The 10,195-nt window shown below is 39.4% G+C and overlaps 1 long non-coding RNA gene across 2 annotated transcripts; it reads right to left on the bottom strand.

Moving 5' to 3' along the window:
• Nucleotides 1–824: 824 nt before the first annotated feature.
• LOC139622458 (uncharacterized) lies at nt 825–7,507 on the bottom strand. 2 transcript variants are annotated; one of them, XR_011691281.1, is made up of 7 exons: nt 7,095–7,507; nt 6,150–6,574; nt 5,233–5,349; nt 4,841–4,948; nt 4,692–4,753; nt 4,400–4,580; nt 825–4,289 (listed from the first exon to the last, which is right to left on the bottom strand). It is a non-coding gene; the product is annotated as an uncharacterized lncRNA (long non-coding RNA). The 2 variants fall into 2 exon arrangements; XR_011691280.1 differs by having other exon boundaries at nt 825–4,580.
• Between the last annotated feature and the right edge of the window lie 2,688 nt (nt 7,508–10,195).

Here is a 10,195-nt window from a genome sequence, read left to right as displayed (position 1 = left end):
ACACTTCAAAGGCAACGTTTTTTTTTTTTCTATCATTCTTTCATCACCTCGTTATTTTCTACATGTCAGGGATGTCATAACACATTCCATGCAAATTTAATGAAGAATGAATATGACATGTTTTTTGTTTTTTTTTTCCTCTTCAGTCAGAAAAGGTGAGCTGAAATCTGCTGGCTCCATGACTGAATTATTGCACTTCAGCATAACAAACAATTAGCATTGATGAGTTTTTATGCAGCAGACATTAAAATGATAATTTCTCGGCCCGGCGCCGATGGAAAGTGGTGTTCTTTGAGAGATCAGAATACAGTTTGCTGAGAGGTCGCCGTGGCGGGCGGACGGGTAGAATCCAAAGCCATCGTTGAACGTGCCGCCGCATTTCACAGGAAATTTAATTAGCATTCATGATTAATAGATGGACAAACAGCTCTGTGCCCGTAACATCTCTCTCTCTCTGCTGCCGGGTCAGAAAACAGCTTACTGCAATTAAGCGCTGCAAGGTTTGGCCGTGAAGTGTTGCAGAGTAACCCCGTGGACATGTTTCCTTTTCTGCCAGTGCCAGAGCCTCCTCTACAAGACGCTGCAGCCAAGGCCTACTCCACAGTCTTTTATCCTCAGCGTGTAGTTTCACCCACTCCTATTGATTCTTTATTGACCTAAGGTGTCCTCCAGTGCCACCACTACTCATCCTCCCTCCAATCCACCACCACCGCCTGAGCCCCCCCCCCCTCCCTCTCCAAGTGCAAGGTGAAATGGAAGACCGAGCTTGACATTGATTTCTTCGCCGACTTTTCTCTCTATTTCTGTTCTCACGCCGACCCTGCCTCCCCCACTCGTACGGCCAACCCTCTCTGAAAAGACTATGAGCGGCGGTGGACGCCTCGCTGCGGTGAGGAAAGGTGGTGAGGCGGTTTCTGAATAACAGCTCCTACATATGAAAAGAGATGTAATTCTACCTTTGATCTGCAACTAGAAGCCGTAATAGTGCAGGTTCAAAAGTACAAGAAAAGACTTGAGTGCCAGAAAGAAAAAACAGATTTGTCGACGGGAAGAAACCTTTCAGAAAGAGCAAGTACATGCCAGTTAGAGTTGCGCCATACAGTCAAAGATACTGCAACAGGGAAAAATGTATTCATGCGTGTGATGTACAGCTTGAAGTCAAGTCTGAACTGAGAAAAAAAAAACAAAAAAAAACCTGTGCAGATTCTGGCAGTAAAACAATAATAATAATAAAAATAAATAAAATCACAATCAACAATTACTCACATTGTCAAGCCAATTATAGCTCTGCCTATTTCCTCTATGGAAATGTGAGGAATATAATTACACAAACAAGGACACACACGCACAAACACACACACGCACACACACACACACACACATACAGTCTCACACACATGCACAAAAATAATCCGCCCCCTGGAAGGCTAAACCCCCCCCCACACACATACAAACCCTCCCATCCTGGCCCTTTGGACACCACATGAAAAACCAAATCTCTCAAATGGAGAAATAAACAAAACAAACAAAAATACACAAGATGAAAGAAGAAGAGAGACAATAAAGAAGAAAAGTGTCCCTGGTGGACTGTTCTATCCCTCCTCTTTGCTGTATTTTTTTTTCTTCTTCTCTTATTATTTGATTTGTTTGTTGCCTGGCCATTCATTACACTTTCTCTTTCTTATTGTTGTTGTTGTTTGTGTCCTCCAGATCTGAGTAATTCTTAAATGGTTTCGACTCACGCTTTGATCTCGTTTAGAAAGTGAAAGAAGCCAAAGCTTTGGAAGTTATTTTGATTAGACTTTTATTAACTTCTGTCTGTGTTCCTAATGCTGTCTCTGAAGAATTCATTGGAAATCCTGTGATACTGAGAGGAGAACAAACTAATATAGCCATAATTTCCAGAAGTGCAAGCGTCTGTGTGTGTGTGTGTGTGTGTGTGTGTACGTGTGTGTGTGTGTGTGTGTGCACATGTGTTTCTGCAAGTGCGTCAAGCACAAATCCAACCAAACTAACCTAAACTTTAATTATAAGGACCTAGATAATAAGCGCGTATCTAATTATGGGTAATGTTAATATATATGACACGTAGCTGACGGTGTTTTTATTTTACTATATAATGAGAAACAAGACTGACTTTCACATGTCGACAGCTCCACGTCTGAATTTTCTTATTCAAGCATTACAAATAATCAGCAACAGGCGCTTTAACCTCCCGCACAGAGCAATTTTTTCACCACTCAAATCCAGTCCCTCAAGTGTAATTTTGTATTACTGTTTTATTTCTATTTTTTTTTTATTTATTTATTTTGCAACTTCCTCATCTTCTCATTTAACTTGTGACTTTGCAGAGTCTCACTTTTAGTCTCAATACAGTTCACAGAACAGTATTTGTGACCATTTTCTTCTGCTCTGACACTTAATTTGAAACTAAACTTTATTTATGTGTTGCTAAATGGGGGCAGGATGTTATTTTTAAGGTATATATCCAATAATAGTGTTAGGAAGACATAAAATAAATGCAGCAGAATAGCCAATATTGAGTTTTTTTATGTTGGTAATCAAACTTTAAAACAAAACTATATCATAAAATCAATTATGTTTAGAATTCCCAGCCTTTTTACCAGTTTAACTGGATTTGCCTGTATTCACACATGATGTTGATCCACTTATTTCCACATACTGCATGAAAACGTGAGCTTCAGTCCTACATTTTCTGCACTTTATGTCTTTTACAATATGTATTTTTATATGTATGGAAGGAGGAAATTGATACAGATACACCCAGCCAGCTGACCATCGGCAGAAAAAAATTGTGTGCGTAATTTTTTAATTTTTTTTAAATCAAACACACACACACAATGAGAAAGAGGCTATAGGAGGAGAAACTGTGAGAATTACATAGAGAAAATCTTTGAAATACAGACAATGAAAATGATCCCAACAGATGAACTATACAAGTGTCTCTTCTACCTTTCTATTAGTACCTATGTGTATTTTCCCTGACTATTATTCATTCACAGTGAGTCCAGTGTTGTGATAATTATAATATAATAAATTATATTATTTATGTTGGTTCCTTATAAAATTACTTTAATCTGTTTCTGGCAACAATCCAATAGTCCAAACATTTTTACCAAACACTGAGACGGCTTTTTATTTAAATGACTGGTGTCCATTTAATATATTTTGCTCACTGCTAAAATTTCCATTTTGTCTCATATTATTTTTGTTTATTATTGAGTCCTAAAAGTCATATTTTCTATCACCGAGTACGGTGAGATCATTTCTAACTCTGTCTGATACAGGTTTAGTTGTTTCAAGAACTTTCTAGTGTTGTTTTTCCCAACTCTAGTTCATCACTTTGGTGGACTCTGTCTTCATGTGTCGACAAAATCCCAGACACAGGTTATGACATTGGACATTGTCTAATGCCAGCATCGCATTGACATTGATACTGTGTTGGTATCAAGTTGTGTTCGTAACCAAACTCCAGCATCTTCCAAACGTCTCATGCCAACGCCATCTCATAAGAAATACTGACAAAATCTAGTCACGAGCCCACGAGCCCAACATCTGCTAAACCTCACGTCCCCCTTTGCATTCATGTTCAGTGCATGCTGCGAAATTTCTTTGCTTGTTTTTTTAAGACATTCAAGACACATAACACAAAAAGACCCACAGAATGTAGAGTGAATACACGTGACACTCTGTGGAAAGAATGTTACAGAAATCATCCCACTTCCTTGATGTGCTCATTTGCTTCCTTGTCTCTGCCCGGCAGTCCTCCCTCTCTTTGCTGGGCAGGTGTCTGGGCTTCCGTGTCGATCAAAAAAAAAAGTGTTTAAATCTCTTGGATCTTACAAGCAGCAGTTTCACATTTTGGAAAATGCACTTATTTGCTTTCTTGCCTAGAGTTAGATTTGAAGATCAATACCACTCTCATGTCTGTGCATTAACTGTGGAACATTGAACATTTACCAAAATGTTGAAATATTTTTCACTACTAAATAATGAATAGAGGGAGATGTGTCAAACTACCTGCCTGTTTTCACACTCATCATCAGCAGCTGCTTCCCTTTGTTCTCTTAGTCAGACTGTTGTGATGCTCATCACTGCTCAGCCCAGCAGGGTGGTCCTCACAGGGACCCCTGGGTATGGCCGGGCTGGCAGTCGTGTTTGTGGCCCCCTCAGTCAGACATGTGTTTATGGTTGTCTGAGCCACATCTCCTCTGCTATCAGAGCTGAGATCCTCACAGGCATTCATCAGCTCTATGAACGATTTCACGCTGGAAGACAACCAATCGCTGAGCACAAACAACTTTATCTATATCCATGTCTATAATACAGCTATCTACATCAGCACAGAGATAATCCAGAGGTATAAGCACACACTGACTAGAGGCTGTCGCTGAATGTGCTGACGAGTTGTTTAGACATGATGAATGGCAGTGAAGAGCATAGCTCAGTGTGATTCTCTCCCCAGCATCTACCATCAGCATCTGCTTCAGCAGGTCAGCAAAGCTGACCTGGTCGGGGTCAACAGCGTGAGCATCTTCTTCCAAAAAGTTATGAGATGCCTTGCACAGGATCAGAGTGGAACAAAAGAGTAAGAACATCTGAACTTGTTCTGTTGCATGTTCTCATGTTTGATTTAGAAACACAGATGTTTTCCAGAGGAGATGTCCTACCTTCAGGTCATCTAAGCTGCTAATTGTGCACAGGGAGTGAAGTTTGTCACTTCAAGTGATGACTAGAAAGAAGAAATGTTTTAGTTTGCTAATGTGCTCCAACAATGACACATTGGAGATAAGGCTAAACTATAGCCAAATAATGTTACCATCAGTCTGCGGCATTGATTCATCTGTGCATACAAAGTGCTTGGTGTGCAGGCCTTCATCCAGCAAATAATCTGGTGGGTTCCCAATGGTCTGTCAGTCTGTCTCACCTGTGGACAAGACACAATGTTGTGTTACACTTCAATGCCAAAATTCTTGAGGTATCACAAGAGTTACTGTCAAGTTAGAAGCTCATAAGGCTATAACAAACATATGGATTAAGTGTCTCTAGCTTGAAATGAGTCATTGCTTGTCTCATTAAAAGGTCTTAATCCAGTCAGTGGTTTATTTCCCTCTATTCTAACTCAGTGCATAATAATAATAATAATAAGACATTGTGGCTAAGTTGGACATATTTGTTGTGTTTTCTAGCGCAATATTGTGTAATGCTGACCAAGTCATATTCTTCATTCTTGGGCAAAACGGAGTGCCGATGAACATTTCTGCAGCGATGCAGCCCAGACAACCGAAGTTGTCACCGAAGTGAGCCTGCAGCAGGATCTCTGGAGATCTTAGAAGAACAAGACAAAAACCAACAGATTAATGAGGTTATAAAGACTAACTAACATAAAACACTGGGATTCCAGTGTACAGGATTTCTTTATTTTAATATCCTTTCTGACACAGCTGTCCCAGATGTGCTGTCAGTTTCTCACATGTACCACAGGGTCTGAAGGGTGACACCCGTCAGGATGGTGACAAGCTAAGCCAAAGTCAATGACTATAACTTTCAGTGTCTGTCCTAAATGTTCCACGGTCATCATATTTAAGTTATATTTAATGTTGTATTTGAGACAGTCTTAAGAAACTCCAGGGCCGTAGCCAGCTGAAATCATGAAATGAAATGAACAGTTAAAATCAACTGCAGGGTTAATGTCATCATCAAAAACTAGGACAACACACGTTTGTTGATGGATGGTTCTCCAGGAAGAGAATATAGTGATAACAAAAACTAACACGTACTTTTGTGCACAACAACAACAAAATATATGAAAGTTTCTGTCATATATTACAAACATGAACAGTCAATTATATGAGCCATTTCCCCCAGATAAATCTGAGATAGACCAACATGTGTCGCCATGGTGATAGTGCGCACTAAAGATGGTATCTGGAACAACTTAAGATGTGCACTCTGTAGTAACTCTAGTAACACATGCATTATAGAGATAAAGTGTACCCTTCACTCTACAATGCAATATGTGTAACAACTCTGGTGTTACAAAAACAAAGCTGTTGCACAATGGGACAGATCTGCTTCAGCTGCAGAGAGTGAGGCTGGCTCCTCTGCAGGAATTCATGCAGACTTACATCCAGTTTCTCAAACTCCAGACAGTAAAGACTTTGTATGTGAAGGAGTCGTTCCATTTTGAAAGTGTCTGAGTCGAGCTCCTTCATGATCTTAAGCTTAGCCTCCTGGGATCATAAGAGATGTTAGAGATGTATTGTGACTGTAGTGTGTTTTTGAATCATCACAAAAGTCAAATGTTGATGTTGAGTTTGTGCTGTAACTCTTCCCTCGCCTCCTCAATGTATTTTCTGCTCTGGATGATTTTTAAAGCCACCAACCAATTGGTGGTCAGCTTCCTGAATTGGGTGACAACCCCAAAGGAGCTGCTCCATAGGATGTCCTCCACATCATAATCAGAAGAGGCGGAGGAGATCAGTCCTTCAGAGATGACCTCAAAGACAGACCTTTCAGCCATGGTGAAACAAGGAAATCTGATTTCTCACACCTGAGACGAGAGGAGAAAAGAAGGACTTTAAACACACAGAGTCATGTCTCACCTCACAGAGCCTGACAGCCAGCACCCTGATACCAGCAAGGGTGGCAAGTCAACAGGCTCTGTCAGGATCCCTCAGTTATTTCAATCTTAAAAATCCACCACAAATACTAAATCTAAAGCTTAAACCAAGTAAAGCAAAATTATAGACCTATAAATATTGCTTACCACCCCTACCACAACTACTTATATATATATTAGCTATAAACAGTGTAACTTGAGTTATATATATATATATATAAATATATATATATAGTGACATAGTGACTGATTCTGTAACTAATATACTGTATCTGCTTATTTACACGTCTATTTAAACTGCTGTAGCTGAGGACCAAGTTTCATTAAATCCTGGTTTAACAAAATCTGATTTTACATCTACATTACAAGCAAACATGCTTGAAACCCTGATTTTGAAAAGAGATTTTTCTCTGCTGGAAAAACTGATGGATGGAAAATGAAATCAACTTACATGAGAGTTACTCCAGGTCACGTGGCGTCAGTGTTGTTTTGTGTTGAATGTTGAACAGTAATAGTTACAATGAAAAACTGTTCTTGAGGTGAATGTACCAACAAACAAGGTTGATGTGACTGATCTGATGAAGCTTCAGAGTGAACAGGTCACTGCGACAACATTCTATCCCATAGTTATGACATCACATGGAGATGGAACTGAACAATTCCACAGCAGAGTTTAATCAATAAACACAGAATACACAACAACCTGCGGTGAAAAGACACATCATGTTCACCTGGAAGACAAACTCACTGTGTGTTTAAGGACACACAGAAATGTAACAGATGACGGACATGTACCTATATTGAAACTGCTGTTGCCATATATGTCACCTATATATTATTTTCACATATAGACATCCTCTGGATATATGAAGTTATAAGTTTATGACATACATTAAATACCCATACATACCCAATAAATTAAAACAACATACTTAAAATTCCATGTTTATATATGTTTTTCTTATTAATGTTTTAAACAGATATGTCTATCTTTTATACTTACAAATATAATATAAACATATATTGACAGGTTTTGGGATGGATACATATTTATCTACAATATAAAAATACATACATACATACATGTTTGTCGTAGCCAGACATATGCTGTATATCAATATATGAAATTGTTCCATTTTCTAACAGGGTCCATATGTAATTTTTAGAAACATATATACATATAGAGATATATGTACCAATGATTTTACTTCATTTGTTGCTTGTTAGCCTTGTTTAGCTTTTCAGCCTGTGGATACTACACCTGATTCCTGCTGCCAGTGGACGAAGAGACTGGCCTCTGCAGTTGGGTTAAGTTACACAGATTGTAGTGCCTTTTAATGTTAATAACTGTTTTGTATTTTATCAGCTTAAAGTTTTGCTCATATTCTGTAAAAGCACACAGGAAGCATCACTTCTTGATTTCATATACCCTGCAGCTCCATGTTTTGGGACAGTAATGAAGCATATTGTTTTACTTCCACTCGATACTGGCACATCATGGTAGTGTGTCCTGCACTCACAAAACACAAAGCACTCAGTACTCAAAAACTTAAAATACTTGATACATTCAGAGGTTCACACCCAGTACATGCTGAACACTCAAACATCCCAACACTGTGCATGATGTTTCAAACTTCTCTTCAACCAAGTGCTGCTGAACTTGAAGGGAAATTGCTTTTATTTGCCCCAAAACTTTCTATATGCATAGTATCACAACTATGGCTGGGGTCATTTACACTTGTAATCTTACTGTATTCTGCTAAATTGATGCAAATTTTACAGCTTCCAGGGGGTCCTTGAACTTTTCTCCTCTTTTTGTGAAATAATAAGTAAAAAAAAAATGAAAATCACCAAAATTAGAAAACAGAGATGTAAAACATGAGATACAGTAGCTCTTAGAGAACAAGCAGTCAAATTTCCAGTCCAAGTAAAACTTCTTTTATCCATTTTTTCTGTGCAGGAAGTAATAGCAACAGTGTAGCACAAAGATCCCCCTTTTAAGATGTGATGAGCGTTTGCTTCTCAGGGTATTTATGAGGCTCTAAATGGCCATTGCGGCTTATTAAAGCACCTTGTTTGAACTAGATAATGTGATTACGATAAAAATCAATTAATGCCTGGCGATAACGGCAACTGCGAGCCCATTGTCATTTTGATGGCATTTGTGTTTGGTCTGGTAATGTATGTCCTATGGTGATAATTAAGACGCTGGCTTCAGAGGCTGGCGCGCTGAATCAGAGAGAAGGCATTACACCCGGACCTTTTGGCGATTAGCATCTCCGCTCCATCTCCACCAGCTTCAAGTGGATCTTTTGAAGAAGCCCAAATTGATTCTGCATCCCACCGCTGCCGCAGTGCTCGACGATCATTTCTTGATGTCTTGACGTGTGTAATGTTTACAGAGCGTTAGCGAGGGGGAAGCCTGGAGCAGCAGATCACTGTGGAGAGGCTCCTCTGTGTAACACCTATAAGGTTCTACATAATGTTGTATGATGGGCTCAAGCTCTAAAGAGCTATTACCCTCTATTTACCATTCTCTCTGCATCTATGGATATTTTAAGACACCTTTTTTTTTTGGTCAAATAGGCGGTGATCAATACTGGTTTCCATTATGTTTGAGGGGTGATTCAAAGTCTCCTCGAAAACAGGGAAGGAGGAAGCTGGCCAAAGCTGACAGTTTTTTTCAACACACAAAAGTTTGCAAGAAGCAACAAAAACACAAAGACTTAACTTTCTGCTCAGTGTCGTACTGAGGCCTACATCTCACATTTAAATCCAGACTTGTGTGGAAATGCCTTGCAGTGTAAGTGTCCACCATCACTCTAACCACACACTCATGTTAGTGGAACAACAGTACTCAAGTCACTCAAGCAGCCGAGCTTAGAGGTTAAGTTATTCCAATACAGATATTGGTCAAGCACAGGTCAACTTCTTCAAACGTATTTTGACAGTTGATCTAATTGAGTTAACTGACTTTCTGTCTTCTCTTTAACGTTTCATGCCGCTATTTGACAGTGACAGTGGAGAAAAATATAACAGATTTTCAGCAGGGACCTGTGGTGAAGGTAAACGAGTTGAAAATATCCCTGCAATCAAAATTTCTGTGTGAGTTCAGTTTGATGCCTGACAGAAGATAAGACCTACTTCCCGTGCAAAGCAGTTCTTAGTGTTAAGTGTGTGTCCGTGTGTGTGTGTGTGTGTGTGTGTGTGTGTGTGGAGGGGGTCAGTTGGGAGATGCTCAGCAGAGAGTGTTGTTTTGACTGCAGCACCCTCTGAATTGAGGTTTGTTCATTTGTTTTGCCAGTGCTATAAACACTTGACACTACAGCCAGTGAAGGGAATTAAAAAAAAAACAACCTAGAAATTAGTCTTTACTTCTATTTTGTTCTACCTTCTCTTTGTCCTCTTCCATCTTTGGGTTGTTTTGCCTCTATGACGATAAAAAACGTCCAGTAACATCTCACATGTCCGTCACTATTCATACAGTTGTCTCATTGCTGACCACACCACAGCAACAAATCCTGGATACTGGAAGGGAACCTGTGGTTAACT

Source organism: Trachinotus anak, unplaced genomic scaffold (assembly GCF_046630095.1).
Source record: "Trachinotus anak isolate AG129_WGS33_773 ecotype Australia unplaced genomic scaffold, CSIRO_AGI_Tana_v1 ptg000007l, whole genome shotgun sequence".
In the NCBI taxonomy this organism is placed as follows: Eukaryota; Metazoa; Chordata; class Actinopteri; order Carangiformes; family Carangidae; genus Trachinotus; species Trachinotus anak.
Note: the sequence above shows the minus strand (reverse complement) of the source record. Positions and strands in the feature narration are given on the sequence as shown.